At 40.1% G+C, this 26,398-nt stretch overlaps 1 protein-coding gene across 15 annotated transcripts in view; it reads left to right on the top strand.

Moving 5' to 3' along the window:
- Positions 1-393: 393 nt before the first annotated feature.
- The window catches only part of ERBIN (erbb2 interacting protein), a 149,825-nt gene continuing 123,820 nt past the window's right edge, over positions 394-26,398 (top strand). For 7 of the 15 annotated variants that reach the window (XM_063623236.1, XM_063623232.1, XM_063623235.1 and 4 more), the window contains exon 1: positions 964-1,518. The gene's annotated coding sequence lies outside the window, so the exon portion shown is untranslated. Of the gene's footprint in view, positions 1,519-26,398 lie in introns of all 15 variants that reach the window. The other 8 variants (XM_063623233.1, XM_055254323.2, XM_055254325.2 and 5 more) reach the window with 3 other exon arrangements.

Raw genomic sequence — 26,398 nt, 5'->3', positions numbered from 1 at the left:
ACTCCAACAACCCCTGTGCACCGATTACTGTCGTACAAAGAAACTCCATCGGCCGGGGCGGCGGAGGCCTGTGGGCTGTCTATCTTCCTGGCTGGGCGCTGGGCCGCGAGCAGACAGCAGGGTCGGCGTTGCCAGCGTTCCCCACCTTGGGGGGCTCCGGAGTGGGGGAGTGCGGGGTCGGGGAGCGGGCAGGGAGCAGCAGGCAGGACTCGAAGGGCCTGGGCCAGGGTGGGCCTCACGGCGCGCCTTGCACGCGAACCCACGGCCGCCGTCTGCCCCTCCCCCGGCCGCCAGCCCCCGGCCCCCGGCCCCCGGCCCGCCGCCCCCAGCCGCCGACGTCGGCCCGCACCGCCCCCGCGCGCTGACTGGCCCGCGCCGGTCTCCTGCCCGGCTGTTGGCGGTTGGGGCGAAGCCGGCAGGAGGCCGCCCCGCCCACGCCGCGGAGCCGCGGCGCGCAGCCTCTTCACCCGTCGCGGCCGGGGCGGTGGCGCTGTTGCCGCCGCGGCCTGTGAGGCAGTAACTCCCCTCCGCCCCTGTCCCATTCCTCCTCCTTTCTCTCCGCTCCCTCCGTCCTCCCTCCCCTCGCGGTCTCTCGCTCGAGTGAATGTGGCGCGGCGGAGCGGGACGCAGTCTCGGCCCCTGCCGCGGCCTCGCAAGCTCGTGAGGAGACGGAGCTGCCGCCTGCTCCCGCCCCCTGCGCGTCTCGGGGAGCCACTGCCGCTGGGGAAGGAGAACGAGCAGGGCAGCGGAGGGACGGCGGCGGGAAAACGGGAGAGGGAGGAGAAGAGGGTTCGAAGGCGAGTAGGGAAAGCGGGGAGGGACAGACGGAAGGACGGACGGCCCGACGGACGGCCCGGGGAGGGGGCCGCCATTGAGCCTGCCCGACTCCTCGGCTCCGGCTCCGGGTGGCGGCGGCAGCGGCGTCGCGGACGAAGGGCGCGGCAAGCGCTATCGAGACAATAACCCTGCCGCCCGGCTCTGGGGGCGGCGGAGAGGAAGCGGTGGCGGCCTAGCGCGGCTGAGGCTCGCCGAGCGCCCGGGCAGCGTCCTCGCCCCCGCCGGCCGGGTGCCACTGCCGTCCGGTGTGCGGGGCGCGCCGGTTGCCCGGAGCCCGAGGCTCCCGGCGGCCGTCCCTTTCCCTCCCCCTCTCCGGTGCGCGCCGAGCTGGTTTTCCGGGTTCCCCTGGACGGAGCTGGATCCTGCTTCTCGCCAAAGCAGGAAGTGAGTTTCGCACAGAAATTCCGGGCGGTGTCACGAGTGAAAAGTTTTTTTTTTTTTTTTTTTTCGGCGGAGATCCTCGTTGGGGCTGGGAAACTCCTGCAAAACTCGAGACCAGGAAGCCAGCCCGCACCCCAACCCCCACCAAAGCCACCTACTCTTCTTCTGCGGGAGGCCAGTCCACATCCGCTCTCACCCGAGAGAGATATTCAGCTGGATCCAAAGTGGCTGATGAAGGGAAGGAAATCATGTCAAGCGAAGCCTTGAAAAAGCTGCCCTGAGACGCTGTCCCGCCGAAAGGTAATTTTCACGAAAAGTGTCTCTGAGTCACAAAGTTCATGGGACTTTGTGACTCGGAAAAGAGATAATCCTTTAGTGTTTTTCACTTTTCTCCAAGTTGCCGTAAATCCTCCTTTTCTCATATCGAAGCGGATAATAATTGAGGGGCTAAATCGAACTGCACACCCCCTGCGTCCCCTCTCCCCCCTCCCCGCCCCACCATCTGGACTTTGGATTTTTTGGAAGAGGTTGTAAGAATGAGGTGGGACGAAAAGTTTTTAGCAATCCGAAGAACGAGTGCCTTTGTTCAGCACAGGGGCCAGAAGTTTTGGCTTTCTGGAACATATAGAGTGTGTATTAAGTTGCTCAGCCAGGCACCTTCTGTTTGGGAAGAAAGTTTGGTCGCTGCAGCGAGTGATTTGCTGTTATTGAGATGGCTGCCGCGTTTGTTTATACTCATACCGATTATATTGGCGCTTGCGTTAATCGTATATAGAGGTTTTTATTTTTATTTTTTTATTTCCAATCCTGATCAGTATATTTAGTTAGATTTTAGAAACCAAAAAATCTTGGCATTCTTAGTTGTTTTTCAGGGTGAGTAATATATTTCTTTAGTTGTGTGTAGTGTGTGTTTTTCAGACGTTTGGCGCCGTATAACTTGTTTAATTAATTGAAAGCAAGTATCGACTAGGCTTTTCTTGTAACTGATCCATTACGAAGAAAAAAGGAGTAAGGACTAAGAATAAAGAGAGAGATATAATTAAACAACTGTAACAACAACCTGTAAGACATTTGATAGGACTTCTGTACAGTTCAGAACAGACTATATGGGAAGGGAAGTAAAACGCTTAAAACGATTTTCAAGGGAATCACAGTGATTGTGATAAAAAGCTGTGCTTTTCGAGTGGTATGGTATTTACATTTTTGTGTTGGCCCAAATATTTTTGGTCGGTTCTGCATAAATAGTGATAGGTTCTGCCTACATCTGTGGGGGCAGGATTCATGAAGCATGGCAGACATTCCACCAGTCAGAGCTATGAACACTTCTGAACCAATGGGGACTAGTTTTGATAGCAGCAAACCCAAACTTTTTTTCAGTGGTGTTTTAGTCTTTTTCTGTTTAGTATTTTTCCCAGTACTTTTGCGGTACCGGGAGGTGAAATACAATACTGTGCTTTGGAATATATATTGAATAAATTTGGTATCCTGTTGGTAGGTATATCCTAAATATATATATTGATGTTTAGATTGCCTGTGCTGTCTCACGTAATGACCGGAAACCCGAGGAGAGAGTTGATTTTCTTTAGTTCGAAGAGAAGAAATAAGTTTTAAAGATCAGGATCAAATTATTTCACAATTTGTTCTTTGCTACTTCAGCTTCATTAAGTACATTTCCAAAGGCAGTCTTTTATTTATTACTGTAGTTTTGATTTTTTTTTTTCCTCCCTGGGGCATGGTCTCAGGAGAGTTTTTTTTTTTTTCATTGTTGGTAAGATTTGTGAACCATGGAGTAATTCCTGTTAAGTCAAATAGCTTTATCAAATAATTTAAAGTGCATAACTCGTCTACTTTATGATTTTGGAACGTATCATTGGGCTGCAAAAGAGGTTATTCTTGGGCATCTGAAAGAGGTGAACAAAATAAATGGCATTGAACTTCAGTTTCCTTACATGGCTTATACTTGGCTTCAAAAGCAACAAAACCTTAATAGAGCAAGTCCTTTACAGAGAATTAATCGCTTTATGAAGATGGTTATTAGTAAATTTTGTATAAAAAAAGTATTGTAGCACTTGAAAATGACTATTTAAGCCTCTATTTTTAGATTTAGTTCTTGATTTTTTTTCCCAGGAGAAGAGTAGTATGTTTCGATGCAGACAACACGTTTTATAAAGTGAGGTGCTCACCTTTGTGTTTCTTTTTTTTCTCCTCAACAAGGCATAATTTACTTCGTAGTTTTCTTGGAATTCTGTTAGTTTATCACTGAATTAACTTATAGGTTTTATACTATTGTCAAACTAAGTATTTTCGAAGCCTTGTTTAAATTGTGACAAAGGTTTAAAAAGAGGTTAATAGAGGAGTCATCAGTTAAAATATTTTTAAATGGCTTCAAAATTTGGATATTCTTCTAGTATGGTGTGGATTTTCGAAGATTAAATTGGCAAATAGAGAGTACTTCCAAAGTGTATATTGCACAAAATACACACTTAAAGGCTCTGTTTATTGAAGGTAATTGTGAATTTTCAGGACTTCAACTGATTAAAGTAGTACTGTTACGAAGTCTCCTTGCCATTTTGAGATGAAACTATTGTAAACTTTATGTATAAAAAGCTTACAGAGGTACAAACATGGAAACCAAATTTTTATTGTATGCTGTTTCTTAATGAAGTGATAACTGTAGATACATTACACATATATCATTGGTAAATCTCAAAAATCGATTATTTTACACATTGTTGGTATTGCACTATTAGTAGTAAATACTACCCTCTAAGAAATACAGTTAAAAGTTTCAGAAAATAGGTGTATATTTCAAAATTACTTACTTGAAATAATTGCTTATAGATCATACGATTTAGACTTTAAGCTGCTTTTGTTTTGGAAATAGATTATGGCAGTACTTAAACAGAGTATTTGGGATTATGCAGAATTTTAGTGATGCTGGGTAGCAATTTCTTTTTTTTTTCATAATTGCTGCTTATCCAGATTCTCCTTACATACCCTACTTGGCTGCCTGCATTTTGACTCTTTGCCTTGCTCATTCATATCTCGAATCTGTTACATGCTTGCTTGCGTTTTCTTTTTCTGGGAATACATCTCTATTATAAACCTCTAAAGGTGTCTTTGTCTTTTCCTTTTTTTTTTTTTTTTTTCCGAGATGGAGACTTGTTCTGTCGCTTAGGCTGGAGTGCAGTGGCACAATCTCGACTCACCACAACCTCTGCCTCCTGGGTTCCAGCGATTCTCCTGCCTCAGCCTCCTGAGTAGCTGGGATTACAGGCGTGCATCATCACGCCTAGCTAAATTTTGTATTTTTGCATGTTGGCCAGGCTGGTCTCGAACTCCCGACCTCAGGTGATCTGCCCACCTCAGCCTCCCGAAGTGCTGGGATTACAGGTGTGAGCCACTGAGCCCGGTCTACTCCTAACTCCCATTTTTCAGATTCATCTTTTAGCTGTCTCTTCTTAGGTTTCCTAATTGTAAAAAAGAAACCTAGCTGCTATTCAGCTTTCTCTTCTGATTCCCTTAGCTTCCTATATTTATAGTTAGCTTCCTTTACCTAGCCTTATTTTCTCTGTGTTCAGCTGGTCGTTCTTAATTACATTTTTCCATTTCCCTCTTTTCCAAACTGTGTTAGTCTATGTTTATCACCTCAAAAAACTGTTCAAAACATGCAGTAGAAAAAGTTTATCTGATCTTATCAGCCCATTTAATTCTGAATATCCCTTTTGCATTTTGACTAAGTGTACATGCCAGTATTTTAACTTTATATTCATCAGTATATTGCTTTGCTTTTTTTGAGACGGAGTCTCGCTCTGTCGCCCAGGCTGGAGTGCAGTGGCAAGATTTTGGCTCACTGCAAGCTCCGCCTCCCCTAGGTTCACGCCATTCTCCTGCCTCAACCTCCCCAGTAGCTGGGACTACAGGCGCCCGCCACCATGTCCGGCTAATTTTTTGTATTTTTAGTAGAGACGGGGTTTCACCGTGTTAGCCAGGATGGTCTTGATCTCCTGACCTTGTGATCTGCCCATCTTGGCCTCCCAAAGTGCTGGGATTACAGGCGTGAGCCACCGCGCAAAGTGCTGGTCACGAGGTCAGGAGATCAAGACCATGGACAACATAGTGAAACCCTGTCTCTACTAAAATACAAAAAATTAGCCGGATGTGGTCGCAGACGCCTGTAATCCCAGCTACTCAGGAGGCTGAGGCAGGAGAATTGCTTGAACTCGGGAGGCGGAGGTTGCAGTGAGCCGAGATCGCGCCACTGCATTCCAGCCTGGCGACAGAGCAAGACTCCGTCTCAAAAAAAAAAAAAAAGACATAAACCTGGGAATATGTAGTGGTGCTAGTGCAACTTGAAGGCATTGCCTTTGTTAGAGGTGTTAGCTGTTTTATCCACCATTGCTTTTGCAACATCAGTGTAAAATGTAAATATAATGGAAAAGGGAAAAATGACATTTCAATGTTATTATAAACACAGTTTTGACCTGGAAGATTCCTTGAAAGTGTCGCAGGGACTTCCAGAGACTGTGGACTTCCAGGGCCTATGGACTGCACTTCAAGAACTTAGGTGGAAGTTGGGATTTATGGAACTTTCATTAATTAAATTTTTTTTCTTGTCTGTTCGTATTGGATTCTGGGAAAGTGTTGAAGCTTGATCTTTTAGCCCACTTACTTGATTTTCATTTGTTTTCAGTTATTTTGTTACTTGTTTTTGGAATAGAGTTTCTAAGAATTCTAGTTTTTCATAGGAGTTGATTTTTATTTTAATTTTTTTGAGACAGGATCTCACTGTGTTGCCCAGGCTGGAGTGCAGTGGCATACTCACGGCTCACTGCAGCCTCGAACTCTTGGGCTCAAGCTATCCTGTCACCTCACCTTCAGCTGAGACTATAGGCATGCACCACCATGCCCGGGTAATGTTTTAATTTTTTTTGTAGTGATGAGTTCTTGCTTTGTTGTTCAGGCTGGTCTTGAACTCCTGGCCTCAAGCAGTCCTCCCTCCTTGGTCTCCCAAAATGCTGGGATTATGGCATGAGCCGCTGCACCTGGCCCAATTTTGGTTTTCTAGCTCTATTTTTGGTCTGCATGTAATCTTTAATCTCTGAGATGTTCTTTTAACATTGTCTTTTTTTTTTATTCTACTAACACTACAGAAAATTTGATCTTACTGTGCTTTTGGTGTATGTCATGCTTTTTGTTTTTTCTTCAAATACTAGATTTTCATGGTAGTCAAAGTTTTATATGATGACCTAGTCTCTACTGTACTGGTCATTTAAATATATGTTCCCAGCCCAATGTATCCTTCTTCTGGCTTTGGTGATTGCTTAGAAGAGGACAGGGAGATATATTTAATGAGTTTCTCTTTGAAGGTATGCGGTAGCTTCACCTTTTGGTGCAGGTGCTTACTGTTCCTCAGGAGGCAGTCTCCTTTTTTCATAATCACACTGTCCAAGTGTCACATCCCCTACATACATAGAGCTGTACTAGAGGCTTTAGCCACACGGTGTTCTACTATGGTTTTGCTCTCTGGCTGACTGCTCAGGATATACTTCTTTTAATCCTTCTTGCTAAGAAAACTCATCTTTTTTGGAGATCCCACTTTCTTCTTGTTTTGGGTGTCTGGTTCCTCAAGTATATTGCATTTTGTTATTTCCCCGACCCCAATCTACTTTGTATTCTTTATAAATTCCGTTCTGTTCTTATCTGTAGGTATACCCCTCCCAGGTTTTCAGCACTGCTATAGATATTTTTAAATTAAATTTTAATTTTTGAAACAATGACCGACATATGGAAAAGTTTGAACATTTTTTTTCCTGAACTATTTGACTAAGTTGCTAACATGATGCCCTGTCGTCACCTCTAAATATTTTTATTTTTTTATTTTTTATTTGAGAGCTCTGTCGCCCAGGCTGGCGTGATCTTGGCTCACTGCAAGCTCTGCCTCCTGGGTTCGCGCCTGTTCTCCTGCCTCAGCCTCTCAAGTAGCTGGGACTATAGACACCCACCACCACGCCTGGCTAATTTTTTGTATTTTTAGTAGAGACGGGGTTTCACCGTGTTAGCCAGGATGGTCTCGATCTCCTGATCTCGTGATTTGCCTGCCTCGGCCTCCCAAAGTTCTGGGATTAGAGGCGTGAGCCACCGCGCCCAGCCCTTCACCCCTAAATATTTTAATGTTTATTTCCTACAAACAAGGATATTCTCCTGCATATAATGACATCATTACCATCAATATCAGAAAGTTAACATGAATATATTACTAACATCTGAACCTCATTAATTGTCCCAATAATGTGTTTTACAGCAAACTATTCCAGTTTAGAATCATGTGTTACATTTTGTTGTCATCTCTTTATTCTCCTTCAATCTGGAATAATTTCTTTCTCTTTTCTTTCAAGGCCTTGACACTTTTGAAGATCTGAAGATGACAGGCCTAGTTATTCTGTAGAATACCCCTCGATTTTCATTTGTGTGATATTTTTCATGATTAGATCTTTGATTAGATTTTTATGATTAGATCTTTGGCAGGGTTATTGTAAAAGTGATGCTGCATTCTTCTTATTACATCTTATCAGGTGGCAGGCAATTTCAGTTTGTCCTATTATGGTATTCACTTTATGTGATTAAAGTTGTGGCTGCCAGACTTGCCCTTTTTAAGGTATTCATTCCCTGTTTGTAATTAACTAATATTTTGTGGTAGGTGCTTTGAAACTATGTAAATATTTTGTTTTGTTTGTCGTATTTTAAATTCACTTATTTACATGTACCTAGGTTTAGCTTCACAAGGACGTAATGCATTACTGTTTATTTTGGTGCTCAAATTATTCTTGAATGGCCAGTGAGAACCCCCTGGCTTATTTTCTTTTTGGTTTTGATATCTCTTCCTTTTTTGAGTACTCCTTGTTTTTTAGCACAATTAGATATTCTAACATATCTTCTACTTTTCCTGGTTGTTTTTAGTGGAAAATGATACTTAGAAGCCAAGATCTGGGGCTTGTGTACATTGTCGTTCTTAGGGTATTGTTACCCTCAGGCCCTCTTTTATATAAAGCTAGGAAATATTTTTATGTACTTACACATATTTACATCTATTTTTATTTATATATCTATAAATATATACAGTGGTCCCTGATTCATACTTCTTTGACTTTACCAGGGGTTTTAATGGGGTACTAAGTGCATTTTCAACCTATGATATTTTTGGCTTAAATGATGGGTTTATCCAGATGTAAACCCATTGTAAATCGAGGAGCATCTGCGTATTTCTATAATGCAATTCTAATCCAGTACCACAAGGTTCACTCTAAGTTTTTTTTTCCCCTTTCCATACTTGTAACTTATCGCTAACAGTGAGAACTAGTTTTGTTTCCACATGTTTTGTGTGTGAGGAAGTTAAGGTAAACATTTGTTCAAACATTTTTGAGCCAGAAGTCTCTGCAGTCCAGTTAATTTCTGAAGTATTTAAGAGATAAAATTCCAAACTGTAAAAAGGCAAGTTTTAATTCCGTGATAAAGTACGTTTATGTGAAATATTTCATTCATTAGTGATTCTTGAGGCGACTGTGAAAGGGGGATGGAAGAAATCCAGTACTTTTATTATTTACATTGGACAAGTTATTTGTGGAGATAATTGCTCAATTTCAGTATGAGTGCAGTGATTTTGATGCAGTTGTGTTTTTCTTTTTTATTCTTTTTTGGAGAAGGGTCTCGCTCTGTCGCCCAGGCTGTAGTGCGGTGGCATGATCACTGCTCACTGCAGCTTTGAACTCCTGGCCTCAATCAATCCTTTCACCTCAGCCTCCCGAGTAGCTGAGAGTACAGGCATATGCCACCACGCCTGGCTAATTTTTCTATTTTTTATAGAGATAGAGGTCTTACTGTGTTGCCAGGATTGGTCTCCAACTCCTGGGCTCAAGTGATCCTTCCGCCTCGAACCTCCCAAAGTACTGGGATTACAGGTGTGAGCCACTGCACCCAGCTGTGGTTTTCATATATTGAGATTATGTTGTTTGTGTGATCCTGAAGTCTTCAAGCACCTAATAATGGTGTTCTTGGAATTTCACACCTTAGGTCACTCTAGACTCTTTGTGGGAGCACGGAGGGAAGTCTGATGGGGGCAGGGTGGGGAGGGGAGGGTATGTTTGTAGTAGGACCAGTGCAAGAAACTAGTGATCTGAAAATGAATCCCGTTGCCAAGGTTATCACGCAACCTAGAATAAATTGGTTTGACTTTCCTCTTCCTTATAGATTTTGGAAGTGGTTTAAGAGGCATATCTTTTGAGACTAGAATAAATCTCTCAGTCTTCTAGGAAAAGATAAGGATCTTGGCAGCATCAAATGGATCCTTTGGGTGCCCTATTAATCCCTGGGGACTTCAGAAGATTTAGTTTATTGTCTTGATACTGACTGCAAAATAGCAGGGACTGTATATAGTAGATGCTTTTTGATTTGTCATGGATACCTGGTATCAACAGAGTGTCCTGTCTGCTCTTTCTTTTAAAAGCCATTCCCAAGCCAAGGACCCTAGGAGTCTTTATTTTCCTGACCTTAGTAATTGAAATTTCTGTCGATTCTGTCTTACAAGTGTCTACAGAGTGAGACACTTTAGGGTAGGATAGGATAGGAAGTCTGGATAAGGTGAAGGGCTTTTGATAGGCAGAGGGTAAAAACAATTACCTTAATCTTTTTTTCCCCAATTATAGAAGTAATCTTGCCGTAAAAATTCAAACATAGAAATATATAACATAGAAGATGAAAATTCTCTACAGTTCCATCTCCCAGATATACTCCGGTATGTGTAGTTAAAATTGATAGCTAGAATCAAATTCCCTCTGAAGAGTGTGTATCAATTTGTACTTACACCAATGGTATATAAAATTACCTGTGTGCATTTTTGACCAAAATGAGTATTGGTTATCTTATAATACTTGTGGACATCTGAGAGAGGCAATATAGTATAGTATGTAAGAACATAAGTTTTGGAGTCAGATTGCCTGGATTTAAATCCACGACTTACTAATTATGACATTGAGAAATTAAATGTCAGTTCTTTTAGATATAGTACATATACAGTGTGCCTTTTGTGTTCTACATGGTTTTTATTGATTTGTTGCTTATCCTTATGCATTGGCTCTGGTGTTTGCCATATAGATGCTTAAATTTTAATGTAATCAAATTTGTCAGTCTCTTTATGCCTTTTGGTTTTAATGTTATTCTTGGAAAGTATTTGCACCAAGATTATAAAAGTAATAACCTGGCTTTTTAAATTTTGGCTTAAGGAGTGAAAAAATCATCTAGCTTTATGCTCCCCAAATTTCTAACTAGTTGTAGTGCCGTTTGTTGAATAATCGTTTTACTTCTAAAACGATTCTGAAAGTCTGCCTTTATCAATAGTAAATCCCCAAATATGTTTATACTATGTCAGGATTTTCTTTTTTTATTTGTTGTGTTTTTTATGATACTATGCTATTTTGACCTCCCTCCCCTTCATTGTATATTTAATATCTGGAAGTGTTGCTTTGTTACTCTGCTTTTAAAGGAATTTTCCAGGTGGACATGAATCATTTTTATCAGCTTCTAAAAATAATTCTTGACTGGGCGCGGTGGCTCATGCCTGTAATCCCAGCACTTTGGGAGGCCGAGGCGGGCGGATCACGAGGTCAGGAGATCGAGACCATCCTGGCTAACACGGTGAAACCCCGTCTGTACTAAAAATATAAAAAAATTAGCTGGGCATGGTAGCGGGCGCCTGTAGTCCCAGCTATCCGGGAGGCTGAGGCAGGAGAATGGCATGTACCTGGGAGGCGGAGCTTGTAGTGAGCCGAGATCCTGCCACTGCACTCCAGCCTGGGGAACTGAGCGAGACTCCATCTCAAAAAAAAAAAAAAAAAAAAAAAATTCTTGGTGGTATGTTGATTGAGAGGGTCTGCATTTGTAGATTAATTTAGAAGATCATTGATAACTTTACGATAGCATATCTCTTTCTAGGAAGATAGATTTCCCATTTATTTGATGTTTGATGCCCTTTAGTGGCATTTATGATTTTCATCTTGTCATATCTGTGTTTCTTGTTGATACGCATATTTGTTATTTTTAAGAAACATATTTTTGTTATATTTATTTCTAAAAACATTTTGGAGGGAGGGCAAGGGCTTCTGTTTTTATGAGGGTATTTCATCAATTGTATTATCTGGCTATTTAAATAAAGGAAGCAATTGAGTTTCATGTTTATTATCTACTATACTCTAGTGATGACTTTTGAAAAATTGCTTTTAGTATTTTAGTTGATATGTTTGTATTTTCTAGGTGTATAGTGATAGATTCATGAGCAGGAATACGTCTTTTTTTTGAGACAGGGTCTCTCTCCATCACTCAGGCTGGAGTCAGTGGTGTGATCATAGCTCACTGCAGCCTCGACCTCCTGGGCTGAAGTGACAGGTGTGCACAACCCAGTTTGCGTATTTATTTGTAGAGATGTGGTCTCACTCTGTTGCCCAGGTTAGGACTGATTCTGTTTTTTTTTTTTTTCTTGAGACGGAGTCTTCCTTTGTCACCCAGGCTGGAGTGCAGTGGCGCGATCTGGGCTCATTGCAACCTCCGCCTCCTGGGTTCAAGCAATTCTTCTGCCTCAGCCTCCCAAGTAACTGGGACTACAGGTGCATGCCATCATGCCTGGCTAATTTTTGTATTTTTAGTAGAGACGGGGTTTCACCATATTGGCCAGGCTGATCTCGAACTCCTGACCTTGTGATCTGCCCGCCTCGGCCTCCCAAAGTGCTGGGATTACAGGTGTGAGCCACTGCGCCCGGCCAGGACTGATTCTTTCAAGTAGAAATTGGTCCCTTCTACTAGTCTTCTGCCCCTTGAAGGTGTCATCAGTCATATGAGAATGGCCTCTTGAACTTTGTTGTTCTGAACTGGTTTTTTATTTATCTCTAAGAAGTTAATACTAATTATAAACATTTTCTTTGAACTGCTTAGTATTTAGTGTGATGTACACTAATAGAGCTGGCCTGCTTCATCCATGGGTTACATATGTACGGATTTTGTACTCATGAATTCAACCAATCATGAATTGAAAATAATTTGAGAAGAAAATAAAAAAATACAATAGCCGGGCGTGGTGGCTCACACCTGTAATCCCAGCACTTTGGGAGGCTGAGGTGGGTGGATCACAAGGCCAGGAGGTAGAGACCAGCCTGGCCAATGTGGTGAAATCCCATCTCTACCACAAATACGAAAATTAGCCGAGTGTGGTGGTGCATGCCTGTAGTCCCAGCTACTTGGGAGGCTGAGGCAGAAGAATCACTTGAACCCGGGGCGGGGTAGAGGTTGCAGTGAGCCGAGGTTGCACCACTGCATTCCAGCCTGGGCAACAGGGTGAGACTCCATCTCCAAAACAAACAAACACCAATAAAGAACAATACAAATAACAACAATATAGCAATTATTTATATAGCATTTGCATTGCTTTAGGCATTATAAGTAATTTAGAGATGATTTAAGGTATATGGGAGAATGTGCATAGGTTATATACAAATACAACGCCATTTTATATGAGGGATACTTGGAGCATCCTCAGATTTTGGTATATGTGAGGGTTCTGGAACTAATCCCCCATAGATACTGAGGGATGACTGTAATTATGTATATCATTAAATGATAGTTATTTTGAGCCTTTATTTGATTATTATAGTAGCCTTGATGTAATTTACATGTATGATAAACATGTAAATGTGTAACAAGGAAAAGGATCTTTGTCACTACTTATACCCTAAGGTTTATTTTTGTCCCATGTGTTTCACTGACCTTAACCTTACCCTTTCTTGTAATATTTTTTTTTTTGAGACGGAATGTCGCTCTCTTGCCCAGGCTGGAGTGCAGTGGCACGATCTCTGCTGACTGCAAGCTCCGCCTCCCGGGTTCACACCATTCTCCTGCCTCAGCCTCTCGAGTAGCTGGGACTACAGGTACCCGCCGCCATGCCTGGCTAATTTTTTGTATTTTTAGTAGAGATGGGGTTTCACCATGTTAGCCAGGATGGTCTCTATCTCCTGACCTCATGATGCTCCCGCCTCGGCCTTCCAGAGTGCTGGGATTACAGGTGTGAGCCACTGCGTCTGGCCCTCTTTCTTGTAATATATTTAACAGATAATTTTGTGTAAATGATAGGTGTGTTCCCCAGAATACTGATGTTTTCCTCATACTCACTATCACTGTAAATGACTAGTCTGGAGTACCACCTCTTTTTTCTTTTTAATTAGTACAACAGGAAGCTGTTAGGCCAGTTGGAGAAGTGAAATGTGGAGGTAATTTAGCTTATTAATGACATAACTCAGATTAGAAAAAGAAATCCAAGTTTCCTGACTCTGTTGGTTTTTTTTTTTTCTTATTATACCAGCATTTTACTTAGGTATGTTCTGAAGAATACAGTTTCTTCAGAACTACTATTTCCCAAAGATTTTTAATAGGTGTTAGAGAAAAAAAGAGTTTTGGTCTCATGTAAGTGAGGAAATTCTGGGTTGATAGACCTGGTTTTCCGTCTTCTCTTTGGCGGACCCCAGTTTGTTATAGATGATTATTTTTTTAGTTTAGAAATAACTGGATACGGCTAATTTAAAAAAAAAGTTTACATCAGTTTTTGAGCCAAGAAGTTTCAGAGAAAGATTTATCCTTAAAGTAGTGTGTAATTCTTCATGATCTCAAGTTTTAAAAAATAGACATAAGGCTGGGTGTGGCAGCTCATGCCTGTAATCCCAGCACTTTGGGAGGCTGAAGCAGGTGGATCACTTGAGGTCAGGAGTTCGAGACCAGCTTGGCCAACATGGTGAAACCCTGTGTCTACTAAAAAATACAAAAATTAGCCGGGTGTGGTTGCGCATGCCTATAATTCCGCCTACTCGAGAGGCTTGAACTCAGGAGGCGGAGGCTGCGGTGAGCTGAGGTCACGCCAGTGCACTCCAGCCTGGGTGACAGATGGAGACTCCGTCTCCAAAAAAAAAAAATATATATACCCTCCTCCTTCTCCATTTCCCCTATTATTAACATCTTGCATTCATGCAGTATTATTTGTTAGAATTGATGAGCCAATAGTGATACATTATTATTAGCTAAAGTCCATTGTTTATATTAGGCTTCACTCTTTGTGTTGTACATTCTGTGGGTTTTGACAAATGTATACATGTCCCTGATTGTTGCTGATAATGGCAACAATTTGTTCAGTAATTACAGCTTATGGATGAGTGAAATGAATTACAGGAATGTTAGAAGGGATGAGAAGGAGGAATTGGGAATACTCTCTAATCAGGCACTTGGCGTTACCTGAGATCAGATTACTTTTTTACTGACAGCATATGTGGGAATAATGTATTACTGATGTTGAAATTACCCTTATTGAATCTTTGGAAGCAGATTTTTAGAGTTATCTCTTCTTTAAAAATGTTTATCAACATTTGGTAATCCATGTTCACAATTTCTGGGAAACTGAAATTTGAATGTTGGCATGTTTTCATTCTGAGAAATGATTTAAATGAAAGTAGAAGCTCTCCCATGATTACTTTTTTTAAGTCGTTGCTCTATAGCTCTTAGTTGGCCTCTTTCTGTACATCCTATTCATCCAAGTCCAACTTAAGTACCATTATTTCCACTGAAGCTTCCACCCGGTGTTTAAAATTTCCCTTCTCTGGATTTATATATTTTTCTTCTGAACTTTTTTATTGTGATAAAATACAAATAAAATATCTTAAACATTTTTAAGTGTATTCTACACTGGTATTAAGTACATTCATATTATTGTATACCCTTCACCACTGTTCATCTCCAGAACTCTTTTCATTTTGCAAAACTTTTAACTCTATACCCATTAAACAATAACTCCCAAAGCCTCCTAGCCCCTGGCAGCTACCATTTAACTTTCTGTGTCTGTTATTTTGACTACTCTAAGTACCTCCTGAGTCACTTAGCATATTGTCCTCAAGGTTCATCTGTGTTTTAGCATATGTCAGAATTTCCTTCCTAAGACCAAATAATACTCCATTGTATGTATATACCACATTTTGCTTATCCATTCATCTGTGGGTAGACACTTGGGTTGATGCCACATTTTAGCCATTGTGAATAATGCTGTATGAACATCGGTCGATAAATATCTCCTTGAGACCCAGCATTCATTTCTTTTGGATATATACACCGAAGCGGAATTGCTGGCTCATATGGTAATTCTGTGTTTAGTATTTTTTTTTTTTTTTTTTTTTTTTTTTAGGAACCACCATATTGTTTTCCACAGTGGCTCTACCACTGTGTATTTCCACCAAAAGTATACAAGTACAAGAGTTCCAGTTTCTCTACATCCTCACCAACACTTGCTATTTTGTTTCTTTGATAATAGCAATCCTAATGGGTGTGAGGTGGTATCTCATCATGGTGGTTGTTGGTTTTTTTGTTTTGTTTTGTTTTTGAGGCAGAGTTTGCTCTGTCACCCAGGCCGGAGTGCAGTGGTGCAATCTTGGCTCACTGCAGCCTTCTCTTCCTCCCATGCTCAAGCAATCCTCCCACCTCAGCCTCCCAAGTAGCTGGGACTATAGGCATGTGCCACTGTGCCTGGCTAATTTTTGTATTTTTGGTAGAGATGGGGTTTCACCATGTTTGCCAGGCTGGTCTCGAACTCTTGGGCTCATGTGATCCACCTTGGCCTCCCAGAGTGTTGGGGTTACAGGTGTGAGCCACTATACCTGGCCTTATTATGGTTTTGATTAGCATCTCCTTGATAATTAGAGATGTCGAGTATCTTCATATGTACTTGTTGGCTATTTGTATATCTTTGGAGAAATGACTATTCAAGTTCTTTGATTGTTTTTGAATTGGGTTGTTTTTTAGTTGTTGAACTGTAGTAGTTATATATTTTCAGTACCAGTCTGTTATTAGATACATGATTTGCAAATATTTTCTACCATTCTCTGGGTTTTATTTTTACTCTCTTGATAGTCTTTTTTAAGAAATCAAAAAGCAAACATCAAATTTAAAGAAAAAAATGGAGCAAATGAACTCCTGAAAAAATTCTGTATCTTGATCACATTTATTGGAATGGTTGGAGAAAAATAAAAATACCTCTTAGCTTAGGAAGTTGTGAGTTATCTGCAAATCTCCTCAGTTTAGGAGTGGAAGAATCCTGGAGTCATTTATTTCAAAATGTATGCAGATTTCTCGTTTGAATGTCTTACAAATTTAAAGAGGCGTTGAACCAAGCCTTGTATTTTTTATACAGGATAAATTCCTTGTTTCAGCCAGCTGTCAGTGGAAGGCAACTAGTATGACACCATCTCCATGGACAAAGAATATTGGAATATTCCATTTCATTGATTTATATATCTCTTTATCTGTTTCTTCATCAGTTTCTATAGTAGTCACCGTTTCTTCCAGTGTCATATAAATGTCGATCACATGCCTGTAATCTGCTTTTAAGTTCTTGGTCATTTCTCATTTTCACATAAATTTGTTTATTCAGGATGAGCCTGATGGAGATCCAGGAGCTCCTTTATGGTGCCGGTAATTTGTTTGGGTCCATGTTGCCTGCCATATTTCAAACACTGCACCCTTTTCCTCCTCTCTCGAGTAGTGTCTTTGGATTTATAACTTAAAAACTGCTTAGCCATTCAATTTAAAACTTAAATATATAAACTATTTTATGTAGTTTTCTAATTGTTCTTGGATATTTTAGTTGCCTTAGCTAATTTTCTTTTTAAAATAAAAATAAAGTTAAAATTCAGATCTCTCTACTACCAGTTTATAAATATATTTCACTTCAGATTTCTCATTGAAATTAAGTTTTTATTTTGAGATAACTATGGATTCACATACAGTTTTAAGAACTACTACAGTGAGGTCTTGTGTATCTTTTATCCAGTTACCCCTAGTGGTAATATCTTGCAGAATTATAGTATAATTTCACAACCAGGATATTGGAACTTTGGTGGTCAAGATACAGAATAGTTCCATCATCCCAAGGATCACCTGTTTTTTTTTATTTTTTATTTTTATTGCTGTCACACCCGTCTGCCTCCTATACTCCCTTTACCCCCTGCATTTTGTCTTTTCAAAAATGTTATATAAATGGAATCAGGCTGGGCATAGTAGCTCATGCCTGTAATCCCAGCACTTTGGGAGGCCGAGACGGGCAGATCACTTGAGCTCAAGAGTTCAAGACCAGCCTGGGCAACATGATGAAACATTGTCTCTACAAAAATACAAAAATCAGGTGGGTGTGGTGGTGTGTGCCTGTAGTCTCAGCTACTCAGGAGGCTAAGATGGGGGTATTGCTTGATCCCAGGAAGTCAAGGCTGCAGTGAGCTGAGATTACACCACTGCACTCCAGCCTGGGTGACAGAGCAAGACTCAGTCTCATAAATGAATGAATGAATGAATGAGTGAATGGAATCATATAGTACATGACTTTTGGGACTGGCTTTCTACTTGGAAGTTTCCAAAGTTGTTGCTTATAGCTATAATTTGTTAATTTTTATTGAGTATTACTCCATGGCATCCATGTACTACCAGTTTGTTGAATCATTTCATGTTGAAGGTCATCTGGATTGTTGTCAATTTTTGGCTATTAGAAATAAACCTGCTGTGAATATTCATGTAGAGGTTTTTCTGTGAACATCCCAGTTTTCACTGGGATAAAAGTATAAGAGTATGATTGCTGCGTTGTATTGGATACAAACTGCCAAAGAGTGTTTTCCATAGTGGTTGTACTATTTTGCATTCCCACCAGCAGTGTATGAGAGATATGGTTTTTCCACATCCTAGCCAGCAATTGGTTGTTACTTTTTTTTTTTTTTTTTTTTTTTACTGTTTTAAAAACTATTCTTATAGATAAGGAGTGTATCTCATCATGGTATTTCATGTTAGCCTTTTCTTAATGGCTAATATGTTGAACATCTTTTCCTGTGCTATTCAACATCTGTATATTCTCTTCATATCTGTTGCCCATTTTCTAACTGGATTTTTTTTTGTAAGTATTGAATTTTGAGAGTTCTTTATATGGATCCTTTTTTGGATATATAGTTTGCAGGTATTTTCTCCCATTCCATACCTTGTCTTTTAATTCTAACAGCATCTTTTGCAGAACAAAAGTTTTTAATTTTGATGAAATCCCTTTTATTATTCTTTTATGGATTGTGCTTCTCTTGTGAAGTCCAGGACTTTTTGGCTATTTTTGTATCCTGAAAAATTTCCCTCATGCATTTTTCTGAAAGTTTTATAGTTTTGCATTTCCGTCTGTGATCCATTTTTTTTTTTGAGATGGAGCCTCTGTCATCCAAGCTGGAGTGCAGTGGTGCCATCTTGGCTCACTGCAACCTCCACCTTCCCTGTTCAAGCGATTCTCCTGCCTCCGTCTCCTGAGTAGCTGGGACTACAGGCACATGCCACCACGCCTGGATAATTTTTGTATTTTCAGTAGAATCATTTAAAATAGGATCCCTGTATGTTCAGCTTCATTGATTATTATTTTTAACATTTCTCCTTACAGATGAGATTTGAGGTGACACTTAATAAGATGTCAATACATAGTTAATAGAAGTAGAAAATCAGATCCAAGGAAAGAAGTGAAGAAATATATTACTTTTAAGTAATTTAACATAATTGCTGTGATAAAACATAAATTTAGCTAAGCTTCCTGGGAGCCAGAGTTTTCATTACCCTAAATGAAGAAATATGTCACAAATTCTCCAGAAGAGACAAATATTTTTCTTGCATTAAATCTTAAATAAGCTGGGTGTGGTGGCTCACGCCTGTAATCCCAGCACTTTGGGAGGCCAAGGCAGGCAGATCACGTGAGGTCAGGAGTTTGAAACCAACCTGCTCAACATGACAAAACCCCATCTCTACTAAAAATACAAAAATTAGCCAGTCATGGTGGCAGGTGCCTGTAATCCCAGCTACTCGGGAGGCTGAGGCAGGAGAATCATTTGAACCTCGGAGGCAGAGGTTGCAGTGAGCCATGATAACGCCATTCCACTCCAGCCTAGGCAACAAGAGTGAAACTGCATCTCAAAAAAGAAAAAGAAATCTTAAATAATTTCTAATGTGCGCATTGTTTATGTAAGAGCTATTGAATAATGAATGGATAGTGTTGTTGAGAACGATTTTACAGCACATATTCTATAGCTGTCAAGATCTTTTTCATGAGTTTTTTTTTGTTTTTGTTTTTTTTTGAGACAGGATGTTGCTCTGTGTCCCAGGCTGGAGTGCAGTGGGTTGATAACTGCAGCTTGGGTATCCCAGGCTCAAGCAATCTTCCCACCTCAGCCTCCCAAGTAGCTGGGACTACAAGTGCGGGCTACAATGACTGGCTAATTTTTTTTTTTAAGTAGAGATAAGGTCTCACTGTGTTGCCCAGGCTGGTCTCAAACTCCTGAGCTCAAGTGATTCTCCTGCCGCAGCATCCCAAAGTGCTGGGCTTTAAAGGTGTGAGCTACTGCATCCAGCTGATTTTTTTTTCCATTTAAATAATAAAAAGAGAAAAGTAAAATATACAAAACACTCAGGGAAGATAAATTATATGTGAGGGTAGGCTAATGTAGTTTACAATGGTAGATTTTTTTGTTTCTAACTTGACCTAAAGGTAACATAGACATAGCCATTTGTGGAAACAGTATTGTTACATCCCTCTAAACATCATTATTCTGATTTTGATTTTTGCTACGTGAGTAACAGACAATTTCAGCACTTTACTTCCTAATGAAAGGATGACATACTGGAGTTCTGTTTTGCCTTTTTTTTTTTTTTTTTTTTGAGACAGAGTCTCTCTCTGTCACTTAGGCTGGAGTGCAGTGGCCCAATTTCAGCTCGCTGCAACCTCCACCTCACAGGTTCAGGTGATTCTCCTGCCTCGGCCTCTCAGGTAGCTGTGATTAGAGGCATCTTCCACCATGTCCGGCTAATTTTTGTATTTTTGGTAGAGATGGGGTTTCACCATGTTGGCCAGGCTGGTCTCGAACTCCTGACCTCAGGTGATCCATCCGCCTTGGCCTCCCAGAGTTCTAGGATTACAGGTTTGAGCCACCATGCCTGGCCATGTTTTGCTTCTTGATGCAAAATCAATTGAGGAAATGGTATGTTTAGTATCATATTAAGAAAGTTGAGAAATATTTATATTTACATAGAAGTCCCTTTCTTCTCCACAAGGGCTACTTGCTATTATTATAAAGTTTATAGTTTATTCAGGAGTCAGGTATAGATCTACTCCTGGCACTTAATGCAAGTGCTTTGAAGACCCCTGAAAATACTAAAGAATATGAGGAGATTTTCAGACTTTCTAATAGTTACCAGTCACATCTGTGCTATAAAAAAAATACTGAGTCTCAGTCCCAGGAAATATTTAGTTTCGGGCAGGGTAGTGTCTCACTTTGTTTGACTGTACTAGCTAAAAAACAAGCAAAAAACCCCACTTTCTGGTAATTGAAGGAGGTGAAGTGTTGACACTAAATGGTTGAATGTTGGGATATGAGTGCTGCTGTCAGACATAATTCCTCCAGCTAATGTTCAGCCATTCGTTTTTCACAATAAGTTAAATACCTGGATTAGTTGTCTTTTAGAAAAACTTTATTTTGAAGTGATTGTATATTTCTAGAAGAACTGCTAAATAGTCCAGAGGATTCTTATGTATCAACATCTTATATAGACATGGTACATTTATCAAAACTAAGAAATTAACCTTGATAAAATGCTATTAATTGAACTACAGAGTTTAATTGAATTTCATCAAGATTTCCACAAATGTCCTCTTGCTATTTTGGGATCCAGTGTAAGAGACCATGTTGTATTTAGTTTTATGTCTTTTATTTTTTTAATTTTCATTTTTGTGGAGACAGAGTTTTGCTACCTTGCTCAGGCTGGTCTCAAACTCCTGGCCTCAAATGATCCTCCTGCCTAGGTCTCCCAAGGTGTTGGGATTACAGGCGTGAGCCACTAAGGTATGCAGGAACCTAAAATATCTGCCCAGCCCAATTTTCAGGTATTCCCCCCTCCCCTGAGATGGAGTTTCGCTCTGTCGCCCAGGCTGGAGTGCAGTGGTGCGATCTCTGCTCACTGCAGCCTCCGCCTCCCAGGTTCAAGCGATTCTCCTGCCTCAGCCTCTCGAGTAGCTGGTACTACAGGTGTGTGCCACCACACCCAGCTAATTTTTTGTATGTTTAGTAGAGACGGGGTTTCACCGTGTTAGCCAGGATGGTCTCGATCTCCTGACCTCGTGATCCCCCCGCCTTGGCCTCCCAAAGTGCTGGGGTTACAGGTGTGAGCCACACCTCGCCCGGCCTCAGGTCTTTAGTTTCCTCCACTCTGACAATTTCTCAGTCTTTCCTTGTTTTTCACGATTTTGATTTTTGAAGAGTACTGGTTGGATATTTTGTAGAATGTTCCTAAGCTTGGGTTTTTCTGATTTTTTTTCATGATTATATTAGATTGTGGATTTTTAGAAAGAATATCACACAAGGGAAGTGCTCTTCTTACCATATCAAGAAGAGGGTATGATATTAACATTATTTATTACCAGTGATTTGAACTTTGATCACTTGGGTAAGGTGGTGTCTGCCAGGTTTCTCCACTGTAAAGTTACTATTTTTACTTTTCCATCATGCATCTGTTAGAAGCCCAGCTCACCCTTAGGGTGAGGGGAGCTAAGCTCTGTCTTCTTGAGAGAGAAGTACCAAATAATTTGCAGGCATGTTTAAACCACCACATAGATATTTTCGGGGAGATACTTTGATACTATTTCTCCTTAATGGTTTGACTAGTAATTTTAGCATTCATATGTAATTTTTTTTCCTGTAGGATCAGTTGTCTTTTAAGGAGTATGTCATTGGCATATGAAAGAGAATATGGCATAGTAAGAGGGCTTGTATCTAGTTCATGTAAAAGCTTAAACCAGTAAAGAATAGTAAAAAGGGGCAATCAAATACAGTCACTTTACACTTTTGAAATTCATTTGATCTATAAGATTGTTCTGGATCTCAATTCTTGCTGTGCTGTTACATTAGATGGTAGATTTTGTGAAGGGAGTGATCACCAATCAAGTGTGTGCTGGACTGTAGCTGGATTTTATATAGAGACTAAATGCTGGTGACACGCCAGTGGAAGCCCTCAGTTTAACCCCATTAGTGAATTTTTCAAGTGAACATAAAATTGGTATGATGAGGGGAATACTAATTCTAAAGACTGCTGGCCTCTTACATATTTTTCACATTTTTTTCCCTCTCTGGCAGTTTACCTTGTTTAGTATTTAGACTACTTAGACTATTGTGTTTCTCTCTCTTGCATTAGAAATAGGTTTCATGAGGGCAGGACTTTTAACTTTATTTTCTACCTCACTACCTTGAGCAGTATCTGGCACATAATAAGTGCTCAATAAGTATTTGTTATGTGAATGAAAAAATAATATTAAGATAAAGAATTTCAGTTGAATGAGAAATCTGTCGTGAGGCCTTGATATGTTCAGTTAAGTAACTTCTGTAATTTTGAAGGTGGAAATGGTGTGTATTTTTAGGTCCTCTGCAGAGACCCTTGCAGTGAGTAGTAATTCAATAGGCTTAGTCACTATGACTATTTTGGAGCAATATTTCCTAAACTTTTGTAATTTTTGTAAACTTTTGCCCTCAATTAAATGAAAAACAAAAAATCAAGGAATACCACCTCAATGTTGAATTTTCAAAATAGTGGTACTTAAATATCTCCATTCATAAAGCTGTGTATAAAATCCTTGTTTTTAGACTGTGTACAGTTATAACAGCACAAGTTAATTATATATAAACTATAACATTTATTTAAATTTTCATTAATACCAAATTCATATAACAAATGATGTTTTGCTGAAATTTAATTGGAGGTTGTATCATGACTGATTGATTTGTGTTTGACACATGTATGCTGTTAAGTGCCTTGTGACGTTAATTTGCCTGTCTTTCTCTTGGAACTGTCGCAAGTTTTGGACAACATGTCATTGTGGATTTACTTTGCAAGTTTGAATCTGCATTTATAGATTTTCTACTTGTGTGATTTTCCCAATAGGATGTAAATACAATTCAGACACTAGGACTCATGTTCTGTGGGATGACTCCCAGACAGATGGCCCCAAGTATAATTGTATGGTATACCTGAAAAGTCAGAAAACACAGGATACTCTTATTTTTATATCCATTATATTTTCACATAAAGAATCATTAGCTTTTTTTTTTCCCCAACTTTCAGACCCCTTCACTGGTGCTGAATTTGAAGCAGTATATTCTATTAATCTGGGGAAAAAAGCACCATACATATACTACAGAGAATCCACAAAGTCTGGAATAACAGGTTAAATACTGTATTATACTTCTAAAATTTTTATTTTTATTTTTTAAAGAGATGGGCTCTCACCATGTTTCCCAGGCACAAGTTCAGTGGCTATTCATAGGCATGATCATGGTGCATTGCAGCCTCAAACTCCTGGCCCCAAGTGATCTTACCACCTTAGCCTGCCAAGTAACTGCAACTATGATGAGACCATGGGTTGGCGCCACTGCTCCTGGCTTGTGTATTTGTTATACTTTTTTTTTTTCCTAGATTAACAATTGGACTGTTTAAACTTTGAGATACTTTCCCTGAAAAGGTATATGGAAATAGAAGAAAAACATAATGAGCATATTATATGAATATGTAGCTAGCATACTTTAAAATTTTTTATGCTTCTTGACTTCACAGATACCTTGTATATTAATTTGTCTTAATTTGAAACTCAAAGAACTTGTGGTTTACAGTTTAGTGAATACTATTAGCTTAAAGGATCTTATCCAAATGCTTTATTTAGATTGAGGTGATTTAGAGAAATAAGCCTTTCAGACATGCTTGCGCTTAACTTTTGTGGGTCTAGGAACAAGAGTACAAATGGAGTCTCACATACCGTATGTCTAATTTAAAAGTTATAAATCAATCTTAAAAAAGAACTTGCCAAGAAAAAAAATAAAAGTTTCATCCTCCTTCCTTCGTAAGTATACCATAATAAGACCCTGGGAGGCCAGGTTAGAATTTAGTATTTTCAGACTTGTTGGAGTTTCTCGTGTCAGACTGTGGTAGTACAAAGTTACTGTCTGGCTTCTGGTCCACAGCCCTGTCTGCGTCTCCTTTCTCCACTGCTCGTTACCACAGTTAAGAGTATTTGGGCAGACCTGTATAGACATCCCAAGCAACATGTTCAACTCTGTTCACACCCTCTGCATACAGTTGTCTGTTGGTACCCTTCAAGCCTAAGGATACACAGTCTAGTTGGTATAGTTTTCCTTCTGGAGTACTGATCTGGTGAAAGAGGCTTTGGAAGCTTGTTGAGGGCTGTTTGGGCAGATATTTTAGGTTCTGCATACCCATAGAATGATGTAGCATTAGGGGAGGAAACGTGTTCCAGTTAGACAAGTCCTCTTGGCGCAATAGACTCCTTGCTTCATGGGGAGGGTCGTATAGCTGGAGTGGTACACCCTAACTCGAGGAATCTGGGGCTGGAGCCACTGTTGTTTAGGTCTAAGGGATCCATGTTGCTACATTTCTGTTTCCTGAAAACTACAGTGGTCATCCAAGTCACAATACCTTGGGAAAACTCAACTGGTATTTATTATGCTTCAAAAAAATATATAATACAAACATTGTGGGGAGATTTGATATCAGTTATTTCCTAAGTTTTTCTTGATAGTTCTACTTAACCCACTCAAGTGAATTTTTTCTTTGTTGTTTTGAAACTAGAAGCTTACTGATATTAAGACATGGATTATCTGGGAATAGTTTTTGGTTGTCAGTCCTTTGATATAAAGCAGAGGTGGCACATTCATAAGCCAACATGTCTCATATTGCATATAAGCTAGGAATGTTTAGGCTGTGGGGGATTGTAGAACATTAATTTGACATTCTTTTGTGCCTATGCATGAAATTAGACCCCCCCCCCCCCCCGACATTATAGACCTGGATTCTTTTTAAAAAGGTAAAACTTACTGATTTCAGAATGTTGGTTTCCCTACACTCTCTACTCCCCTATCCGCTACCCCTTTTAAAACTGTGGTGACCAAAGAACACATTAGCTGCGAGCTGGGTTTAGTTTGCTGACTGACAGTTGGGTAATAATGATGTGTGGAGTGAATCAGCTTGTCTTTGATTGAGACGATATAGTAAAAGCGCATATAATTTACCCCCCACCCAGATTGTTCTCCTCTCACCCCCAGATTGTTCTCAAGAGTAATAAATTTTGAAAATAATCTGTGGGGGAGAGGAGAAGGAAAAAAGAGCTGAGCTGCAACTCTCGTTACAGAGGTTGTGTCCTGTGCTTGAAAAACATGTAGGAATTGGTGAAAATTAGTCTTTTTAGTCTATGCATTGACTCTTGGGAAAGTATGTTGTGCAAGAGATGAGAGTAACAGATGAGAGTACTATACTGTATTAGAAAGTGAGGAAGCCCTTTGTTACATGTAAGACTTAATCTTGCCAGTCCAGTTTTGGTTACATATGGACCTGAGTACATAAAATTTGAGGATTCAGTTTAATGAAAATGATAAACATTGTAACGTTTTAGTTTGATTTTTTCATAGTGCTGTAAATACTGCTTCATACTGTTTCTTTTTTGTTAATTCGCTTTTATGAATATATAGCACTTATCTGATAAACATACTACAAATGTGATTATTTATTGAGGTTGGCATGTCCCACAAAAGTTTAAAAATTGAATGTGAAACAATTTTAGTAGGAATATCTTTGATCAAAGAATGAGGTTTTTCAGAACTGAAAAAAAAAATACATTGTAGGCCAGGTGCGGTGGCTCACGCCTGTAATCTCAGCACTTTGGGAGGCCGAGGTGGGGGGATCACTTGAGGTCAGGAGTTTGAGACCAGCCTGGGCAACATGGTGAAACCCCGTCTCTACTAAAAAATACAGTAATTAGCTGGGCATGGTGGTGGGCGCCTGTAATCCCAGCTACTCAGGAGGCTGAGGCAGGAGAATTGCTTGAACTCGGGAGGTGGAGGTTGCAGTGAGCTGAAATTGCCCCACTTGCACTCCAGCCTGGGTAGCAGAGCGAGATTCCATCTTATAAAAACAAAACAAGAAAAACGAAACAAAAAGTGCACCGTAGATTCTTAGGACAACTTTTATGTTAAAAAAAAGTCTTAAAATGGTT

Source organism: Symphalangus syndactylus, chromosome 18, assembly GCF_028878055.3.
Source record: "Symphalangus syndactylus isolate Jambi chromosome 18, NHGRI_mSymSyn1-v2.1_pri, whole genome shotgun sequence".
NCBI lineage: Eukaryota > Metazoa > Chordata > Mammalia > Primates > Hylobatidae > Symphalangus > Symphalangus syndactylus.
This window is presented reverse-complemented; position numbering and strand designations above follow the sequence as displayed.